This window comes from Jaculus jaculus, chromosome 1 (genome assembly GCF_020740685.1).
Source record: "Jaculus jaculus isolate mJacJac1 chromosome 1, mJacJac1.mat.Y.cur, whole genome shotgun sequence".
NCBI lineage: Eukaryota > Metazoa > Chordata > Mammalia > Rodentia > Dipodidae > Jaculus > Jaculus jaculus.
In genome coordinates this window covers 216226326-216249242 of record NC_059102.1, presented here as the reverse complement: position 1 = coordinate 216249242, position 22917 = coordinate 216226326, and positions in this window count along the sequence as shown.

The window sequence follows — 22917 nt, the reverse complement described above, 5'->3', positions numbered from 1 at the left end:
GCTCTAACAGTCTTATCACTCCCTCTTCTGCAAATTTCCCTGAGCCATGATGGGTTCGGTTTAGCTCTACTTCAGTGATGAGGTCTTGGGGGCCTCTGTGTCTCTGGATATCTGTTTACTAGGAGTTGAGTGTTCACTGTGTCTGTCTCCTTCACCTTTGTGCTGGTGCCAGGTTCACCAAGAAAGCAGTACTCTTGCTCATTTCCCCAATTACTCTTGGTTTCAGTTGGGGCCCTAGTGAGGGGCGATGGGCTGATTCTCTCCTCAGGATCTGTGTCCATCTGAAAAAGAGAAGCAAATTCTCCAACAGAGAATGAAGTCAGCACCAGATAAATGGGATAACCACTATTATTTTAGAGAGAATTTAATAAGTGTAGGCCCTCTTGTAGCCCATGATTGGTGGGAACTTGATAATGGAGAGTGGTCTCATTTTTTGGATATGGTTCTGACTTGTTTCCCATCTTCAGTAATGGGTTAGGTTCCACTGAGCAGATCAGTTAGTCAAATAAAGAGCAGTTGGTTTCCCACCATGACTGTGTGCCACTATTGCACTTGTGTGAGCATCATGTCAGGTTGTTTGCTGCTGGGTAGTTTAGACCACAAGTTGCTTGGACAGATTTGGGTCACTTTCCCCCAGCCACTCCTGTAGCACTTTCTGGCACTAGATGAGTTAACTGTCCAGGGACTGACTCTCTTCCAGATTCTAGACAGGTCACTTCACTTCATGTTCTGTACCAATCGCATTTGGTGTCATCAGCAGTAGGGTCTTACCACTAGCCTTTGGTGGGTCATCAAGTACTCTGACAGAAATATGTCTTCTTTTGGGAAACCTTGTATGTCTTTCTGATCAACAGCTCATTGTGGATGTTAGCCACATGCTGGTACTGGGAGTTACAGGCCAGCGCCAAGGAAAAGAAGGCAGAAAAAGATAGGTAATATAAAAGAGATAACGAGAAGAGAAAAGCCAGGCATGGTGGCACACACCTTTAATCCCAGCACTCAGGAGGCAGAGGTATGAGGATTGCCATGAGTTCAAGGCCACCCTGAGAATACAGAGTGAATTCCAGGTCAACCTGAGCCAGAGTGAGATCCTACCTTGAAAAGCCAATAATAATAATAATAACAAAAGAAAGAAAGAAAGAAAGAAAGAAAGAAAGAAAGAAAGAAAGAAAGAAAGAGGAAAAAAGAGAAGAGAGAAAAGAGAGAGAGAGAAACAGGAGAAGATTAAGATTAGTCTTCTTCATACACTCTCCAGGGCCCCATGATTCAGGTGTTCACACTAAGGACCTAAGGAAGGTTTAACCATTTAGTCTGTCTTTTAGAATGTACGATTTTATGATACCATTGACATTTCAGTCCAGTTTTATGTCCCCCACCTCCCCTTGCCCTCCCACTCCACCCTCCCGAATGTCTGGTCCTCGAGATGCTTATTAGGTATGTCAGCATCTTGGGCAGATTCAGGTGAGGAGCCACAGATGAGTGAGACCATACAACAATTATCTTTCTGTGACTGGGTGAGTTTACTGAGAATGATCTGTTCAAGGCTTAATCATTTTTTCTTCAAATTTCATTGTATAGTTTTTCCTTACTGTGTTGTAGAATTCCATCATGTAAATATAACACATCTTGGTGATCCATTCGTCTAATGATGGACATCTGAGTTGATTCCAGCTCTAAGCTATTATGAATTGAGCAGCTATAAACATGGTTGAGCAAATCTCTCTGAAATGAAGAGTGGAGTTTTTAGGGTAAATGCCCATTAAGGGAATAACTGGGTCTGTTGGTAACTCTATAGTCAAACTTTATAGTAGTAGTCTCCATATTGCTTTCCATAGTGGTTGTACCATCTTACATTCCCACCAACAGTGAATGAGGTATTTATTTCTCCACATACTTGCCAGCATTAGTTTTCGTTTGATATTTTAATGTTTGCTATCCTTACTGGGGTAAGGTGGAATCTCATAGTTGTTTTAATTTGTATTTCCCTGATGATTAGGGATGATGAACATTTTCTTAAGTGTGTGTTTGCCCTGTGTATTTCTTCCTCTGAGAACTTCCTGTCCAGTTCTTTGCCCCATTAAAAAGTTTTTTTGTTTATTTTTATTTATTTATTTGAGAGTGACAAAGAGAGAAAGAGGCAGTTAGAGAGAGAGAGAGAATGAGTGTACCAGGGCATCCAGCCACTGCAAACGAACTCCAGACACATGTGCCCCCTTGTGCATCTGGCTAACATGGGTCCTGGAAAATCGAGCCTCAAACCAGGGTCCTTAGGCTTCACAGGCAAGCGCTTAACCACTAAGCCATCTCTCCATCCCTGCCATATTTTTTGAGTGGGTTGTTTGACCTTTCATTGTTTAGGTTTCCGAGTTCTTTGTAGATTCTAGAAATTAGGCCTCTATCAGTATAGCTGGCAAAATCTTTCTCCCATTCAGTGGGTAATCTATTGGTTCTGCTTATTGTAAGTATGTCTGTGAAGAAATTTTTCATCATTATGAGATCCCAGTGGTTGAATGATTGTTTATGCGGTTTTGTTCAGGAAGTCTTTTCCCATTCCTATATCATGGAAAGATTCTCCTATTTTTCTTCCAGTAGTAGCCAAGTTTCCAGTGTTATATTGAGGACTTTGATCCATTTGGACTTTATTTTTGTATATTGCAAGATGTGTGGATCAAGTTTCATTTTCCTGCATATATAGTTATCCAGTTCTTCCAGTACCATTTATTGAAGATGCTAATTTTTTTCCAGCCTACATTGTTAGGGCCTTTGTCAAATAGTAAGTAGCTGTAGTTACTTGACCCAATGTCCAGGTCCTTGATTCTGTTCCATTGGTCTATACTCCTGTTTTTATGTCAGTATCTTGTTGTTTTTATTACTATGAGTTTATAATATAGCTTTAGATCAGGTATAGTGATGCCTCCAGAGGAGTTTCTTTTGCTGAGGATATGCTTGGACATCCAAGGCCTTCTCCCTTTCCATACAAATTTTTAAATCATTTTTTCTATCTCTGTGAAGAAAAATGTTGGGATTTTCATTGGTATTGCATTAACTCTGTATATTGCCTTTGGTAAGATTGTCATTTTCACAATGTTAATTCTTCCTGTATAGGAGCATGGAAGGTCTTTCCATTTTCTCAAGTCCTCCTCAATTTCTCTCTTGAGTATTTTTGTGTTTTCATTGTATAGGTCTTTCAAATCCTTGGTTCATGCTATTCTAAGGGTTTTTTTTTTTTTTTTTTGGTTGTTTTTGTTGTTGCTATTGAAAATGGGACAGCGTTGCTTATTTCTTCCTCTGAAACTTTGTCTTTTGCATATAGAAAGGCTACTGATTTTTATTTATTGATTTTGTATCCTTCTATTTTGCTGAAGGAGTTAATCATGTTTAAAAGTTTTGAGATGCAGTTCTTGGGTCTCCTATGTATAGAATCATGTCATCTGCAACTAGGGCTAACTTTACTTCTTCATTTCCAGTTGGTATCCCTTTTATTTCTTTCTCCTGTCTTATTGCTTGAGCTAGGACTTCCAGTACTATGTTGAAGAGCAGAGGTGAGAGTGGATACCCCTATCTTGTTCCTGATCTCAATGGGGATTCCTTCAATCTCTCCCCATTAAGTATTATTTGGGCTTTAGGAGCTTTATATATAGCCTTCATTATGTTGAGATATAAGTCATCCATGCCTATTCTCTCCAATGTTTTGATCATAAAGAGATGTTGTAGTTGTATAAAAGAAAGGTGGAGGTCAGTCAAAACTTAAGATATTCTGAGTAAGACATATGAAAATTTACTTTCTTAAATAATGGCACATCTAGAAGGCATAGATTTTTACTAGAAAATTTTCAGTGATTGGGACAGGATACCTCCCAGTGAGTCATTGGCCAGGGAGGTCCCTATTACCTCCAAAACATTACAGGCTATTGCCAAGGCCCTTGGTTCCCCATGAGAAAGAGATGGTAAGACCCTATTGCTGAAGACTTCATATGCCTAAGTGGCAAAGTCACTGAGAAATCAAATTGGTGCTGAGCAGAAAACCTTCTTCCTGTAGCCCAGCCAACTGAAAGCTGGAAAAAGCTGCACTCTATGCAGTCTTATGGGAGACAGAAGTCATCAGTGGTGAAAACAGTGGACACTGGGAACCTCAGGTTTGGCCAGACAGGCCAAATGACTGAACGAGTGCAATAGTGGCATGTCTTCTCTGGGGAAACCAGCTGCTCTCTAATTGGACTAAAGGCCCACTCTATGGGAGGGAATACCTGCCTGGTACTGAAAACCTAATCAACAGCAGGGAGTCATGAGCCTTAGGGGTATAAAGCCTTCTCTTGTCTGAATAAATGCATATATTACTCTCACCAAATTGCCCAGAAAGCACTACACTTAATGTTCATACTCATCTATTAATGCTACTCTCACTTCTGATTAGAGAAGCTTCTCTTTTCAGATGGAAATGACCACTGGGATCACCCAAAAGTTAACATAGTGCTGAGAAGAAGGGACGGAGGAGTGTCCAGCATTGAAACATCTCACACCCTCCAAGGGTCCATTGAGGAAGAAGTGGCAGAAAGAATGTAAGAGCCAAAGGAAGGGTACCACTTCTTACATACAACTGTCTGGGCAGAATTTGGCCTTAATATCCAAGACCACACAGTGCCTAGCAATACCCACACAAGACTTTCATAATAGGAAAAAAAGATGGCGACATCAAATTAAAGACTAATGGAGAGAGGGAGGGGCTATGACAGAGAGCAGAGTTCTGAAGGGGAAGTGGGGAGGAGAGGGAAAGGAAATGCCATGGTTTGTTGTCTGTAAGTATACAAGTTATATATATATGTATGTATGTATATATATATTTGAAGAAACATCCCAACAAAAAAAAGCGATATTGTATTTGTCAAAGGCCTTTTCTGCATTTATCAAAATGATCATGTGGTTTTTGTGTTTCAGCTTATGTATGTGGTGTATTATGTTGACAGATTTCCGTATGTTGAACCACTTCTGTGTTCCTGGGATGAAGCTTACTTGATCCTTTTGATGTGTTGTTGAATTCAGTTTGTAACGATGCTGTTCAGGATCTTTGCATGTAAGTTCATCAGGGAAATCGGCCTATATTTTTCTTTTCTTGTGGCACTCTGTCTACTTTTGATGTTTGGGTGATACTAGCTTTATAGAAGGAGCTGGGGAGCTTTCCCTGTTCTCTGATTGTGTAGCACATTTTAAGAAACATTGGTTTCAGTTCTTCTATTGTGGTTTGACAGAATTCAGCAGAGAAGACATCTGGTCCTAGACTCTTCTTTCTGGGGAGGTTTTTGAGTACCTTTTCAATCTCAGTGGGTGTGATAAATTTGCTTAGATTAATCTGATGTGAGTTTAGCTTTGGTAGGTGGTATGTGTCCAGGACTTCATTCATTTCCTCCATATTATCCAGTTTTGTGGAGAGAATTTTTTGAAATAAGTTCTAATGATTTTCCCAGTTTCACTTATGTTGGTTATGATCTCTCCTTTTTCATTTCTAGTTTTGTTAATTTGAAGCGCCTCTTTTTTTCACTTGATCATGTTGGCCAAGGGTTTATCAATCTTGCTTATTTTTTCAAAGACCCAGTTCTTTGTTTCATCAATTTTCTTAATTGTTTTCTTTGTTCCAATTCACTAATTTCTGCTCTAATCTTATTTCTTTCCATCTGGAGCTTTTTGGGTTGGATTCTTCTTGCTTTTCCAGTGCCTTTAGGTGGATGGTTATATTATCAATTTGGGGTCTCTCTGTCTTTGTTATTAAGGCATTTAGTGCAATTTTCTGTTTGGATGATCTATCTCTTGCTGATAATGGAGTATGGAAGTCCCCAACTATGATGGTGTTGGTATTTGTTTTGTTGTCTAGTAGGTTTTGTTTTATGAATTGTAGGGTACCTGTGTTTGGTGCATAAAGATTGATGATTATAGGCCAGGAGCGGTGGCACATGCCTTTAATCCCAGTATTCTGGAGGCAGAGCTAGGAGGATCACCATGAGTTCAAGGCCACCCAGAGAATACAGAGTGAATTCCAGGTCAGCCTGGACTAGAATGAGACCCTACCTCAAAAAAAAAAAAAAAAAAAAAAAGATTGATGATTGCCATATCTTCTTGTTGGATTGTTCCCTTGATAAATAGGAAGTGGCCTTCTTTATCTTTTTTGATTACTTCTTGTTTGAAATCTATTTTATCTGTTATTATTATGGCTATACCTGCTTGTTTCTTATTTCCATTTGCTTGGAATATCATTTTCCACCATTTTACCCTAAGGAGGTGTCTGTCTTTACTGATGAGGAGGGTTTCTTTTCTTTTTTACTTACTTATTTATTTATTTATTTTTGTTTTTTAAGGTAGGGTCTCACTCTGGCCCAGGCTGACCTAGAATTCATTATGTAGCCTCAGGCTGGCCTCAAACTCATGGCGATTCTCCTACCTCTGCCTCCCGAGTGCTAGGATTAAAGATGTGCACCACCATGCCGGGCTAAGGTGGGTTTCTTTTTACTTTTTAAAATATATATTTTTTTATTTTTATTTATTTATCTACTTATTTGACAGAGACAGAGAGAATGGGCATGCTAGGGCTCCAGCCGCTGCAAACAAACTCCAGATATGTTTACCCCCTTGTGCATCTGACTAACGTGTGTCCTGGGAAATTGAACCAGGGTCCTTTGGCTTTGCAGGTAAACACCTTAACCACTAAGCAATACCTCCAGCCCTGAGGTGGGTTTCTTGAAGACAGCAGATTGAGGGGTCTAATTTTCTGATCCAGCCTATTAGTTTATGTCTCTTTATGAGTGAATTAAGGCCATTAACATTTAGGGTAATGACTGGGGTTTGACTTAATCCCTGTTATATGGTGGTGGTTTATATGGTTTGGTGTTTTCTTGGACTTTGTAGTTTTTTATTCCTTCTCTGATTTTGGTTATTGTGATCTGTTTCTTGTAGGCACTTGAGGTTGGTTACTTGATTATTTTGTGTGGAGAATTCCCTGAAGTACTCTCTGCAGGCTTGGCTTTGTGTTCATATAGTTGAAAAGCTGAGTTTTATCATGGAAAGTTTTTCTTTCACAAATATTTTTGCTGGGTAAAGTAGTTTAGGTGGAGGCCATAGGTTCTTATACTTTGCAGTGCTCCATTCCAGATCCTTCTGGCTTTCAGGGTTTCGATTGAGAAGTCTGAAGTAATTCTGATGGGGTTTCCTTTATATGCAATGTGTTGTTTCTCCCTAGGTGCTTATAGGACTTTCTCTTTGGTAACAATGTTTAGAGTCCTAATAATAATATGTCTTGGAGAACTTCTCCTTTGGTCCAGTCTGTTTGGAGTTCTGTTAGCTTCTTATAACTTGATGGTGCTTTCTTTTGAGAAAGTGGGAAAGTTTTCTTTGATAATTTTGTTGAATAAGTTCTCCATGCCTTTGGTCTGAATTTCTTTCCCTTCTGGTACTCCTATAATCTGATTGTTGGGATGCTTAAGGGTAAACCACAATTCCCTTATGTTCTGTCCACAGAAATTTTTGAAATTATTGAAACTTTTGGACTCAAAAACTGTTTGTTCTGTTTTGCCTTCCAGTTCTAAGTTTTTATCCTCCACATGATTGACTATTCTTGAGAGCTTCTTGGGGTTCTGATCCTATTGGTCTTCTCTGTTTTGATTAGAGACATCCATTGTGAGACTGGGCAATCTTATTGGATTTACTTGCACTTGATTTTTCATGTTATTCCCTTTGTGCTGTGGTCTGCCCATCACAGTATAGGAATCTTATTTAATTTAGGAGGAAGCTGTAGTTTACCCATGAATTGTCTTCAGTGTCTTTGCTTTTATGTTTGCTTCCACTAGGCTTCTGATGGCAATGGGGCCTATCTGCTCACAGGGAAGGAGCCTATGAGCCTCTGGTGGGGGCCCAGGGACCTGATGAAGGGGCTTGTTGTTCCATGATTTGGAGTACGGGACTGTGTCGTCAGGTGGCCTGATGGGACAGGGGGTAGTGGGGAATGGGACAGACTGCTGTTGTGGCTGGGCTACAGAGGAGGGGAGGATGGGACTGCGTGGTGGTTCTGTGATGTTAAAGGGTAAAGGGTTGGGACAGTGGGTCCCTTGGGACCCTGTAGCAGTGGGTGGGTGGGACTCTTGGGTCTTGTGACAGGGCAGCACAGGGATATGGGACTGCTGGGGGTCAGGTGACACGCAGGGGGTCGTGGATGTCCTCTGTGGTGGGAGACCCTGGGGGGGAACCCTAACTTGCTGGCCTGGGTCTGCACACAGAGGGGCAGTGGTGTGTGGAGGTCCCTGGTGGTGGCAGGGGGAGTGATAGCCTGCTGGCATGGGTTCCTTAGGGAGGTGGGGGGGGGGGCGGGGGGTGAGTGGAAAGGCGTTTGCGTGTGGAGGTCCCTGGGGGAATGAACAGTAGCTTGCTGGCCTTGTCTGCACACAGAGGTGGGGGAAGTGGCAGAGTTCTTGTGTGGAGCTCTGTGGTGGTGGGAACACCTGGGGGGAAACAATGGCCAGCTGGCCTGGGTCCACGCAGGGGGGTAGGGAGTGGTAGACAGCATGGAAAATCAGTGGATTCCCTACTTTGCTCCTCTGCGCCCTCCCACTGGAGTTCTATTAGAGCTACTCACCCCTAGAAGACCCAGTGAACCCTAAAGGTCTTGCCTTTTCTTCCCTGGGAGGTGTGGTGCTGTTAGGCGAATGCCATCTTGACTGGAAGCAAATATCTGTTCTTTATATCATGGTCAGGTATTCTACTACAAAACAAACTGAAACATCTTACTGGAAAAACTTAGGTTATTAGTAAATTAACATATTTGTGCGACTATAGAGGAATTAAACGTGGGCAAAATCAGATAAAACTATTATTAGTTTTAGCCAGTCTTTGTTTAGAAATGAAAATACTGTGATAGGCAGTATATTATGGTGGTAGTTTCTGGATGGCCCCAGTGATCCCACCTTTTGGTGTTCATACCTATATAATCCTCTTGTCTTGAAATCTTTTAAAAGATTTTATTGATCTATTTGCAAACATAGAGAATGAGAGAGAGAGAGAGAGAGAGAGAGAGAGAGAGAGAGAGAGAGAGGGAGAGAATGGGCATGCCCGGGCTTCTTGCCACTGCAAACAAATTCCAGAGACATGTACCATTTTATCATTTTGTACATGCTTTTCTATATGGGTACTGTGGACCCAATCTAGGGACATCAGGCTTTGCAAGCAAACACCTCCAACTGCTGAGTCATCTCTCCAGCCCCTCTTTTCTCTTTTAAAAATTTTTATTTATTTATTTATTTGAGGGGGGTCGCTTCAGGTCCTCCAGCCACTGCAAACAACTTCAGATGTATGCTCCACCTTGTACATCTGGCTTATTTGGGTCTTGGGGAATTAAACCTGGGTCCTTTGGCTTTGCAGGTAGGTGCCTTAACTGCTAAGCCATCTCTCCAGCCCTCCAATTCCTCCTTTCTTTCAATCTTTCTTTCTTGTGGGAATCCTGCTTATTTTTTAAATTCAATAAACATTCATAGAGAAGTTAGCACTTGCTGAACAATGGGGATCCGTAATTGATTAAAACATAAAATCTGTTAACAAGAGTGTGGTCTATCTGATGTAGCTGGAGGCACAGGGAGAGAGTATGGAGTTCCAGCAGGACACTGAATGCAGCCACATGAAGCAGGATGAAAGTGGTGGCTGTTGGGGTGTTTCCAGAACAGCTAATGCTCGAAGCAAATTTTGGAAGACAAACATCTAGTAACTGGGCAAAACTGGGGAGGCAGGAGGAAGCTGGAGGTGGGGAGTTGGGTAGAAGCTACATGAGGCAACAGAAGCAGCAGCAATGGAAGCAGGTAGGAGCCCATGGGTGGTGTTCAGGACACTGCAGGTGATCCTGAGGCTGGTGGGAAATGCATAGGTATGTGAGGAATGAGACCCATAGGCTTAAGCAGCAAAAAGGAAAAAAAGAAAACAGGCAAGAAACACTTTACTCTGAAAGCTCAGGGGGAACCATGGGAAGACTAGATGCATAGGAGGAGGAAAAGCAGATTGATGTTCCAAAAAGATGGCTTTTCTAAAAAAATTATCTACTTTAATTAAGAGGTGAAGTCACTATCCTAACAAAGGACCAGATCTCAGAACAAGCAACAGCAGTGAGGGTTGGTCACATAAACTAGGTGACAGGTGATAAAGGATATTGTAAGTACAGTGAAGGGGACAGACCTAAGAAAGATGAAGTGAAAATGAAAGCGAGAACTCCCTTGCTGGGCATAGCAGGGTCCAAGTGTAATTGCAACACCTGGGAGGTGGGACCAACCTGAGCTACACTGCCAGGCTCTGGCTCAAAAATTACCAAAGACAAAACTAAAATAAAATTTAAAAAGGATTTCTCTTCATTCATCTTCACTGAGTCCAGGCCCTGTAAAGCTACTCCTGGAGCTTCATTCTGGGTCTTTGTGTGTTTTGAAAAAAGGTCTTGCTGTGCAGCCGAAGTGGTCCCATAACTTGCAATTGTCCTGCTTCATCCTTGAAGTGCTGGGATTACAGGTATCACCATATCTATGCCTTGGACTGCCTGAGTACTTTTGAAGTCTGAAAAATATAGTCTGCAGAATCAAGTAAAATATTACTCTTCAAGGGTGATTTTGCCTCCTATTTTTCATTGGTTGATTTGAATTTACTTTTTAAAACAATTGCTTGATTAGTAAACCTTCATCCCATTTCAACCCCATTTCATCCCCTGGAAGTTACTAAATTTCCTGGTATAATAGCCAGGGAGCTCATCTGATTTGTAGCTCTCTGGGTATCCTCAGAGAATGTCAGAAGATATTAGAAATAGAACTGGGTCCCAAGTGACCTGTGGTTACAGAGAAGTTTTCTCTGAAATGGGCCCTAACAGAGTGTATCATCCCATCCTTCCACGCAATCACCAATGTTATTAGCTATTCCTCCTGTCCAGTAAACCCCCTCTTTCTTAATTAAGACTTAGCAGTTCCTAGGTGGGCGCCACATGCTGTCATCCTAGCGCCTGGCAGGCTGAAGAAGCCCTGGACTACATAAGCAAGGGGATCTTTTCACAAAAACAAAACAAACAAATAAAGACAGGGTAGTTATATATAATGTAAATTTGAATCACCTGGTGTGATGGTTAATATTGTTAGCTTGGTTGGACCTAGAATCACCTAGGAGACAAACCTCAAAGCTTGTCTGGGCAGGAGTTTCTATATCAGGTTATTAGATGTGGAAAGACTCACTCTTAATATGGGCAGCACCATCCAATGGGCAGGGACCTGGACTGAATAAAAAGGTGAAGTGAGCAGAAGACAAGCATTCATCCAGCTCCTTCCTGACTTCAGATGCTATGTGACCAGTGCTGCCACAAAGCCTTCTCTGCTGTGATGGACTGCTTATACCCTTAAACCATAAATCACAACAAACCTTCTTCCTTAGGTAATCTTTCTTAGGTAATCATCAGGTAATCTCTCTCAGCAATGAGGAAAATAATTAGCACCCCTGGAGTGACTACAAAGTTCTTAAACACAATTGAAACATTTAATTAGTTTTTGCATATATATTCACTTTTATTTTAAATATATTATAACAAGTTATACTCATTTATCCCCTTGCCCCTGCTCCCCTTACCCTGGGGTCCCTCCTTCGTAGGGTGATGGTATTCACTGTGGGGTCATAGAGGCTTCAGTCAGTCCCTGTGGGGTATCAAGGGGGAGAGGATGAGAGAGTATATCCCAGGGTATTCCTACCCACTATGTGGCTCTTACAGTCTTTCTGCCCCCTTTTCCACAATGTTCCCTGAGCCATGGCAGGCCCATTTACAGTCTGATTGCATGTTCAGCTTTCTGTAGCCTCTAGATTTCTGATTTTATAGGTTTTGATTGATTATCATGTCCATCACCATCACCCTGGAACTGGTTGTCAGGCTAGCAGTAAGAGCAATATTTATGTGGCCACTTCCTCTGCAATTTCTCCTGGGCCCTGGCAGATGTGGTAATGGTGGAACATACCTATCTTCTTGTTTTATCAGTGGATCTTGGTTCTCCTCCTTTTTTTCTGCCACCTGTAAAATAAAGCATATTCTCCAACCAAGAGTGAGAGCAACTTGGGTTAAAAGAGGTATGCAGGGTTGAGTTTTTTTTTGTTTTTTTTTTTTTTTTTTATGCAAGCCCACTCTTCTCCAGAGATCAGTGGTAGCTTCTTTCTGAAGTCTTAGTTTCCTGACCATGGGATTCTGGTTCCAATACCAGATATGAGTTTTCTTCCACTGAGTGAGCCTCATGTCCAATCAGAGATCAGTTGGTCACCCCCAAAGGCTATGTGCCACTATTGCACAAGTGTATGCTTCTTGCTCAGCTTGTTGATTTCATAGTCTGCAAGGTCCACTGCATATTCATGCTGTTGGTGGCCAGTGTCCTTCGGTGGATCCCATAAGGCTTTCCAGCATTATGAGAGCTAGCCAGAAGGGAGCTAGTGTCCTTTTCAGTTCCAGCATGATCTTCTGATATCCTGTGACCACAGCCTGTGGTGTTTTCAGCAATAGGCTCTTACCTTTTAGTTCTGGCAGGTAAGTAAATGAGAAACAATTTTAACCTTAAGAAAAAAAAATATTATTTATTTATTTGAGAGAGGCAGAAAGAGAGAGAATGGGCACACCAGGGCCTTTAGCCACTGCAAACAAACTCTAGACACATGTGCCACCTTGTGCATCTGGTTTATATGAGTACCAGGGAATTGAACCTGGGTCCTTAGGCTTCACAGGCAAGCACCCTAACTGCTAAGCCATGTCTCCAGCCCGAGCCATGGACTCTTTAATGAACACAGTAGGGATTAGTCAGGGATTTTTGAAGTAGACAGACTTAATTGTTTTATTTTTAAAAAATCAATTTTCAAACTGGGCATGGTGGAATAAACCTGTAATCCCAGCACTTAGGAGCTAGAAATGGGAAGATCAGGAGCTCAAGGTCATCTTTGACTACATAGTAAGCTAGAGGCCAGCAGAGCTACAGGAGACCCTGTCTCAAAAACCAACAACCCACCAAGGGCAACATATCTATGGTGTAAACTAATTAATGTGATCAGTGTAAAGTGATCCGTCTGGGGCCCTGAAAGATTATTTTGTGAACTTAAATCCTTGAAAAAAGCTTTACACAGGAATCAAATTGATTGGTCATTATTCTAGTTGTCCACAGAGACAGTCTGGGCCAGATGGTTTCTGTGAATTTTGTCTGTCTATTCAGCTAGTTCAATGTTACTTTGGTAAGGAGCAAACATTGTTAGATGACCCGACTGATAACAGTTGCTTCCTACCAAGGACCCACACTTGAGTCTCAGAGCCACCTAGCTAGCTCACCTAGATGAGAGCACACTGTAAAGAAAGCTGTAGGGAAAGAGCGCGGAAAAGAATAATTCTAACCAGGGCAGCTCCAGAAACTCCTCTGAGCTGGAATGAAGGTAAATTGTGAGGCCAGGGAGAGTTTACAGTTTGAGGCAGAAAGAGGGAAAGGCAGTCTATGGCAGACTGAAGGGGAATATGGTGAAGGAGGAGGAGCAAGGTGGCTTTGAAGATAGGCAGAACACTAGAGGCATCAAGGGGGCTGTCCTGGTAGGAGGGAGACATTCAGGGACCTTGAAGAAGGAAGCAATATCTGAAAGCAACATCAAGCAAGCTGAAGGTCAATTTCTTCCCATGAAAACAGGAAAAAGGCTAGCTGATAAATTCTCCATTGAGTGTAGATGGAAGTTGAGGGCTCTTGTATATTCTGGGGTTACATAAAGTACATTTCAGCACACCCCTTCTGCGGAGAAAACACAACTGAGCCTACTGTACGGTCCCCTCAAGCCAGAATCTTAGGCGGTCTTGCTTTCTTGGTGCCAAATCTAATGCCTTGTGATTTTTATTTTCCTCCCATCCTCCTCGCTCCACCCCCGCCAGTACCACTACTGAGGTACTGAGGTAAAAAGTACTATGTAGAGACCAGGACAGAACTAGAAGTGAGTGAAGGTCCTTGCCAGGTAGGAGAAAAGAGAAAGGGCCTCTAAGATAACAGTTTGTAGCAAATTATTCTCAAAACCTACCCTAGAGTGGACATAATGGAACACTCCTAAAATCCCAGTACTCAGGAGGCAGCAGCAGGAGGATCCCCACAAATTCAAGGGAAGCCTGGTCTATATAGCGGGAGTCCATCTGGAAAAGCCAGAACCAACAAAAACAGAAGCAGGTGATTTGATTTGGCCTACCTCTGCTTTGCTGGAAGAATCCCTGTTTAAGGGATGTAAAGAACCTGATCCTATGTTTAGCACTAAGCAGTGTTGAATTAGGTCTGTGGGATATGTTGAGCAGAGTGACAGGTTAAACCCGACCTAAGCGCTCCTGGAGGGTGGGGAGGAGGAGGGAAAGTCGGGCGAGCGAGCGCAGCTCCGGAACTGCAGAAGGACCCCCACCGCTCCCAGGCCGCGTGTGAGCTTCGCTGGCCCCGCGCCCACGCTGCGCCCACGGGACCCGGGGCTGGCACCAGGCGCGGGCGGGGATGCGCGGGCCGTCCGGAAGGGGCGCGCACCCCAGGACGCGGGTTCCAGGTTGACTGAATGGCTCCCCTAGCGAGACGCAGAGATTTAGAATGGAAGGCCGCACGGCTCTGATCACACACAACCTCTTCTCAGCCACCTCCGGGCCTTTAGTTGAGACCTCGGTGGCCCTGACGACAGCGTCCACCCTTTGCTGCGGTCCTGGGGGTCACCAGGAGTTGGGAGGCCCGGGCGCTCCGACTTGCGCTCTGCTAGCCGCGGGACGCGGTTGCACGCCCAGTACCCCTGCCGCAGCGCTACTCCCGGAGTCCTACCGCGGAGGCAGGCCAGGGGTGAGGTGGGCACTGGGGTCCACCACCTCCGCGGCCTCCGCCACAGCCAGAGCCCGAGCTTCCCGCCTGGGATCCGGAACCCAGGACCGGCCCCGCCCGTGTTCGGTGATATCTGTGACCTGAGTGGAGGACCGAGCCTTTCGTGGCTCGCAAGAGCGAGATGTCAGTATTCTCTGAACTGCAGAAATGGAGTTGGCAAGGGAAATAAACCGCCGGTGAAGAATTAACTCGAAGGTAACCTAGTTTCGTATTAAACATCTCAAATGGTTCCCCTAGCGGTAAACAAGAGAACAGGCTGGCGCTGGCGCAATGACACACACACTATGCTGATTATTATAGGCTTCCATCACCACCCAGCTATCCACTTCCTCAAAATAAACTGAGGTCCTACTTTATTAGGCTGTTGGAGTCAACATTTCCCGCGACGATTTTGCAGCTCAAGTTAAACGCACAGCTTCGAATCTCAGTGGGAGCATCACGAGTTCAGCATTAATAGATACTAGCAAATAGTTTTTCAAATTGGCTGTACTGTCCTGCATGTTCCACATTTTTTAATTTGATTTAATTTTTTAATTTTTTGTTTATTTTTATTTATTTGAAAGTGACACAGAGAGAGAGAGAGAAAGAGAGAGAGAGAGAGAGAGAGAGGCAGATAGAGAGAGAGAATGGGTGCGCCAGTGGCCCAGACACTGCAAACGAATTCCAGATGCGTGCGCCCCTTTGTGCATCTGGCTAACGTGGGTTCTGGGAAATCGGGGAATCGAACCTCGAACCGGGACCCTTAGGCTTCACAGGCAAGCACTTAACCGCTAAGCCATCTCTCCAGCCCCATGTTCCACATTTTTGTCATAGCTTGGCAATTTGTCTTATTTTAAAATTTGTTTTCGATGCAGGGTCTCACTCAAGCCCAGGCTGATCTGGACCTTATTCTGTAGTCCCACGCTGGCCTCAAACTCACAGCGCTCCTTCCTACCTCTGCCTCTAGAGTATGCCAGTCGGATATGTAGTGTTATCTCACAAATTCCAGGTTAATAGGATGTTTCGGTTTTTTTTCTTCCAAAAGTTTCATATTTTGTGTTTTATATTTGTCTGTGTTTCATTAGGAGATCTTTTTGGTATATGGTGAGACATAATGGAGCAAATCTCTGTTTAACTATCCACTGGCTCAAGCACCATTTATTGAAAATACCATCCTTTCTCCACTGAATTACTTTGAAGTTTTGTCAGAATGAATCATCTATATATTTTTAGGTCTGTTTCTCATCTCTTAATCTGTTCCATGGATCTCTGTCCTTCGCTAATATCACACAATATTGCGCACTGTAGCTTTAAATGTTTTAAAAGTACATAGCTTTTTCAAAATTGTTTTGGTTACTCTATGTCCTTTGTCTTCCCGCTTTAATTTTATAATCGGCTCATTAATTTCTACCAAAAGCGGCCTGCAGAACTTTGTGTATTTTCCACTCCTAATAACTCCTTCCTTTGAAATTTGGGCACTTCTAGTTTTTCTTGTCTATTGCTTTGGCTAGAAGCATAAATACAAGGCTAACTATACCAATGAGAGAGGAATATATATATATATATATATATATATATATATATATATATATATATATATATATATATATTCATTCTAGCCCGGGCTGACCTGGAATTCACTATGTAGTCTCAGGGTAGTTTGAACTCACCATGATCCGCCTACCTCTGCCTCCTGAGTGCTGGGATTAAAGGCATGCACCACCACACCTGGCTATTACATGTTGTTTTTTTATTTTTTATTTTTTTATTAATTAGTTTTGTATTCAGTAAATACAGTCAGTTTGGTACCATTATTTATATATTGGGTTTTTTTTGTTTTTTTTTTTTTTTGAGGTAGAGTTTTGCTCTAGCCCAGGCTGACCTGGAATTCACTATTACATAGTCTCAGGGTGGCCTCGAACTCAAGGCATCCTCCTACCTCTGCCTCCTGAGTCCTGGCATTAAAGGCCTGTATCACTATACCCAGTGAGAGTGAATACCTGTTCCCTTTCTTAGGGGAAATTATTTAGACTTTTACCACCATTAAGCATGATATTAACTATAAAGAATGTCTCATAGACATTCTTTATCTAGTGGGAAAATTCCATGTCCTTTCTTTCTTTCTTTTCTTTTTTTTTTTTTTTTTTTTTTTTTGGTTTTTCGAGGTAGGTTCTTGGTCTAGCCCAGGCTAACCTGGAATTTACTATGTAGTCTCAGGGTGGTCTCAAATTTACTGTGATCCTCCTACCACTGCCTCCCAAGTGCTAGGATTAAAGGTGTGCACCACCATGCCTGGCTTATTTCTATTTTGATATAAGATTTTTAAAAAAATTTTTTGTTTATTTTTATTTATTTGAGGGTGACAGAGAAAGAGGGAGGAAGGAAGAGAGAGAGAGAGAAAGAATGGGCGTGCCAGGGCTTCCAGCCACTGCAAATGATCTCCAGACGCGTGTGCCCCCCCCATACTGGAGAATTGAGCCTCAAACCGGGACCCCCAATAGCCATTTCTAATAAAAAAAAAAAATCTCATATTGGGCGGGAGAGATGGATTAGTTGTTAAGCACTTGCCTGTGAAGCCTAAGGACCCCGGTTCGAGGATCGTTTCCCCAGGTCCCACGTTAGCCAGATGCACAAGGGGGCGCACGCATCTGGAGTTCCTTTGCAGTGGCTGGAGGCCCTGGCACGCACACGTGCGCGCTCTCTCTCTCTCTCTCTCTCTCTCTCTCTCTCTCTCTCTCTCTCTGCCTCTTTCTCTATGCTCTCAAATAAAAATAAACAAAAAATTTATTTAAAAAAAAAAGAAATGGCTATTGGATTTGTCAAATGCTTTCTCCACTACTTTTGTGTTTTTTCTATTTGTTCACATGATTAATTATATTGATTAATTTTCTTTTTTATTTATTTATTTATTTATGTTTTTATTGACAACTTCCATAATTGTAAACAATATCCCATAGTAATTCCCTCTATTCCTCCACTTTCCCCTTTGAAACTCCACTCGCCATTATATCCCCTCCCCCTCTCAATTAGTCTTTCATTTTGATGTCATTATCTTTTCCTCCTATTATGATGGTCTTGTGTAAGTGTCAGGCACTGTGAGGTCATGGATATCCAGGCTATTTTGTGTCTGGAAGAGCACATTGAACAGAGTCCTACCCTTCCTTTGGCTCTTACATTCTTTCTGCCACCTCTTCCACAATGGACCCTGAGCCTTGGAAGGTTTGATAGAGATATTTCAGTGCTGAGCACTCCTCTGTCATTTCTTCTCAGCACCATGGTGCCTTCTGAGTCATCCAAAGGTCACTGCCATCTGAAAATAAAAGGTTCTCTAACCAAAAGTGAGAGTAGCATCAATGTATGGGTCTGAACACTAAGAGAAGTGCTTACTGGGCAGTTTGGTGAGCAGAGTATATGCATTTAGCCAGACACCAGCAGATGTTACACCCCTAGGGCTCATGACTACCCTGTTGTAGGTTTTCAGTATCAGGGATGTATTCCCTCCCATGGAACAGGCCTCCAGTCCAATTAGAGAGCAGTTGGTTTTCCCCATAAGAGACATGTCATTATCATACCCATTAGCTCATTTGTCCTGGCTGGCCAAATTTAAGGCTTGCAGTGTCCAAAAATCTTCACTGGTGATTTCTTTCTCTTCCATTGAACTGCATGCAGCATTGCTTTCTCTAGTTTTCTTTCAGCTGGTCTTACATGGAGGAGGTTTTCAGCTTAGCTACAGCAGGATTTCTCAGTGACCTTGCAGCCCAAATATGTCTAATGGTAACAAACCTTGCAATTCTGTACTTAACCTACAATTTGCCATGCTATATGACATTGTAATATATTTGTATTCAGTTTGCTAAAATGTTAAGAACATTGGTACTTACTGTCTTCTCTCAAAATATCTGTGCCCATTGTTTCTGGAATCAGTAATGCTGGCTGTAAGATTCTGAGCTTCTTGATTTCATACACAAAAGACTTAGAACATGCTTATGAAATGCAAACATTGTAATGAAGATTAGAATTTTATTAACAGAAGTGGAGCTGAAAAGTGAAATGTTCACTTTGGGAACAAATAAACATTATGATTCCCTAGTTAAAACAAAATGAAAGTATTTCTCTGAAGAATTTCTATCTGTACTAAAGATCTTACAGACTTCTGAAAAAGATACAGGGAGTGTAAAGACATGAGTATTGTGCATCAAGAGCTAAAACTATCCTAGGCTATCTTTAGTTCCTTTTAATAGCAGTTTGATATCAACCATTACATCTGAGCTGACATTCTCAAGACTTTTAGATAAAATTATTGGAATGTATTGTTAAGCTGGACACATTTCTAGCCTCCACCAACCCAAAGCTAGGCATGTGATAAAACAATATCTAAATTCTATAGACTTCTTCTGACTTGCCATAACCACCTACTTGATAACCCCACCTAAATATATGAAAGTTTATATAGTAAAAGCAAACAAAAACCTTTTTATATGGTGAAATATTCATCCAGAGCAATTTATTTGAATCAGAATAAACAATTTTCTTATTTCTTTAAAGCAAAGTTAGTATTCTACATAGTTACCTTCCTTTTTTGACATTTAGGAAAACTTTGTATAGAATTGATTACTTTGTGATAATCCTGGCTAGATGATTACCAACTTGACTGATTTTAAAGTACAGCTTTGTTTACTGATTTTCTCTATTGGTTTTGCTTATTTGTTTTTTGTATGTTTGTTTTGAGACCTGGTCTTGCTGTGTAGCCCAGGCTGGCCTTGAGCCTGCAGCAATCTTTTTACTTTAACATTGTCAGTGCTGGGATTACAGATGTGAGCCTCTCCTTAGTTTCTCAAGATGGAAGCTGGGAGTATTGATTTAAAGACTCTCTCTTATGTAGTTATTTAGTACTATGTATTTCCTAGAATGCAATATCTCATAATAAATATTCTGCATACACTCAAGAAGAATTTTGCAAGAAGAAGGTATGGATTTTCTATTATGACTTGGGATTTTTGTAAGTATCAGTTAACTCAATTTAGGTTGGTGTGGTGGCACACATCTTTAATCCCAGCATTGGGGAGACAGAGGTAAGAGGATTGTTGTGAGTTTGAGGCCACCCTGAGACTACATAGTGAATTCCAGGTCAGCCTGGGATAGAGTGAGACCCTACCTCAAAAAAAAAAAATTAAATCAACTGGATACTATTGACTCTTCTACATTCCTCCTGATTTATTCAGTATTTGTTCTGTCAATTGTTGAAATAAAGTTTGTGTTCTCCAAAAAGGTATGTGCCTTGGGTGTAGTAACGCATGCCTGTGTTCTCAGAACTTGGGAGACAGTGGCTGGAGGATTGCCATAAGCTTGAGGCCAGCTTAGTTTACATAGGAAAGTCTAGCCAGCTAGGGCTACATAGCAAGACCCTATCTCAAAAAAAAAAATTTTTTTTTTTTGGTTTTTTTTTTTGAGGTAGGGTCTCACTCTGGTCCAGGCTGACCTGGAATTAACTCTGTCATCTCAGGGTGGCCTTGAACTCATGGCAATCCTCCTACCTCTGCCTCCCGAGTGCTGGGATTAAAGGCGTGCGCCACCACGCCCGGCTCAAAAAAAATTTTTTAAAAAGGGTGTTCAAGTGCTAAATCCATGGTATCTGGGGGGGGGGGAAATATATATATATATATATATATATATATATATATATATATATATAGAGAGAGAGAGAGAGAGAGAGAGAGAGAGAGAGAGAGAGAGAGTGAGAGTCTCATGTAGCCTAAACTGACCTTAGTTTCACTATTTAGCTAATGTTGGCCTTGAACTCCTGACTCCTGCTCCTCCAGGCTGTACCTTCAAAGTGCTAGGGCTGCAGGTATGTGATACCACACCTAACCCTGATTTTGAAAAAGAGTCTTTGCAGACTTAATTTAACTAAAATGAGGTTTCACTATGTCAGACTGAGCATTAACAATGTCAGTGTCCTTATAAAATGAAGAAAGTTTGAACATAGACACATAGACAGGAGAATGTTATGTAAATATATAGAGACTGCAAGACACACAGGAAGACTCAATATGGCAATGAGAAGAAATTGAAACAGTTCATCTACAAGCCAAGGAACACGAGAATTCATGGCAACTACTAGACTAAACGAGGTTAAGAAAAACTTTCTGTGAAGCTTTCAGGATGAGGATGGCCCTGACAGCAACTGGGCATGGGCCTTTTAGCTCTGTGAGTGAGTTTTTTGTTGTATTATTTTTTTAAATATTTATTTATTAAATCCAGGAGTGGTGTAGCATGCCTTTAATCCCAGCACTCAGGAGGCAGAGGTAGGAAGATCACTGTAAGTTTGAGGCCACCCTGAGACTACATAGTGAATTCCAGGTCAGCCTGAGCTAGAGTGAGACCCTACTTTGAAAAACAAACAAACAAACAAAAATTTATTCATTTATTTGAGTGTTGGGGTCTCTTGCCACTGCAAACAAACTACAGACACATGTGCTTTATGTGGTTACTTGGGTTACTTGGAAATTGAACCTGGACTGGCAGGCATTGCAAGCAAGCACCTTTCTGAGTAATCTCCCTAGCTCCTTTATGTTGTTTTAATTGATTCATTTTATGATCATTTATTTCAGTAGCCTTAGGAAACAAATACAAAGATTTTTTTTTAAATTTTAAGCTTTTTAATTTATTTGTGAGCAGAGAAAGAGAGGGAAAAAAAAAGAGTATGGCATACCAGGGCCTCAAGCCATCACAAATGAACTTCAGATGCATGCAGCACTTGGTGCATCTAGCTTTACTGTGAAAGCAAACCCAAGCCAGTGAACTTTTCAAACAGACACCTTTAACTTCTGAGCCATCTTCACAGCCTAATAAATATTTAAATCTCTAGTTGTGGATTTGTATATTTCCCCTCAGTTCTTGCCCTGGCCTGCCTGCCTTCATCTCCCTTAGGAAGAACTCCCTAGCTGACCACATTCCACTGATGGAGCACTGAGTATGCCAGGCCTTTCAGGGTTTAGTGCCAATCCACCTGGAGGCCACACACACTTCTCAAATTCAAGTGCACCCAGCTCAAACATACACACAGACCAACATACCACACACACCTCAGTCAAAGCTTCCCCTTGAGTCTGTAAGCCAAAATAAACCTTTACTTCCCACAAGATGTTCTTGATTGTATGTTTTTCTGCCAGCAACATGAAGCTGACTGCAACAGTAAATTGGTACCAGAAGTGGGGTTTTAACCCACATGAATATAAATCCACTGGATCTTATAGATTTGAGGGAAAGCTCCATGATGGCAGGGGAAAGAAATGGCATGAGAAGAGGGTGGACATTACCTCCTGGCCAACATCAGGTGGACAACAGCAGCAGGAAAGTGTGCCAAACACTGGCAAGGGGAATCTGGCTATAACATCCATGAGCCAGCCCCCAATAAGACCCTGACTTGAGGAGGCTCCAATTTCCACCAGCTGGAGACCTAGCAGTCATATAATGTAAATTTATGGGATACAACTAAATAAAAGCACCACATTCTGTCCCTGACCAACCAGACCATAAAGTTGGACATGCATAGCAGTAGTCCATCATCAAATGGAAGTAGTATATATATATATGTATATATATGTGATTTGACTAGAGGAGACCCTAAAAGCACAAGCACATTGCATGAAGAAGTTACCCAGAGGCTTATAGTGTTATTCTTGTTACAATGCCTTCTGACCCAAGCATGCACTTATGGCACCATGGGGTGTGGATCAAGTGACTGAGGAGCAAAGGACTAGGGCACATTTTACAGATGGTTCAGTACATTACACGGGCACCTCCCAGAAATGGACAGCAGTTCAGCCCTTTTCTTGGACAGCTCTGAAGGACTGTGGTGAAGGGAAGTCTTCGCAATGTGTAGAAATTTGGACAGTGTACATGGTTGTGCATTTTGCTTGGAAGAAAAATGGCCAGATGTCAGCAAATCCAGGAACGGAGCGAGTGCACACGTGTCTGGCTCTGCGGAAAGGCACTCGTGCCTCCTGGGCCTCAGGTACACAGCTCTGGTGTTGACCGTGCACCAGGCCCA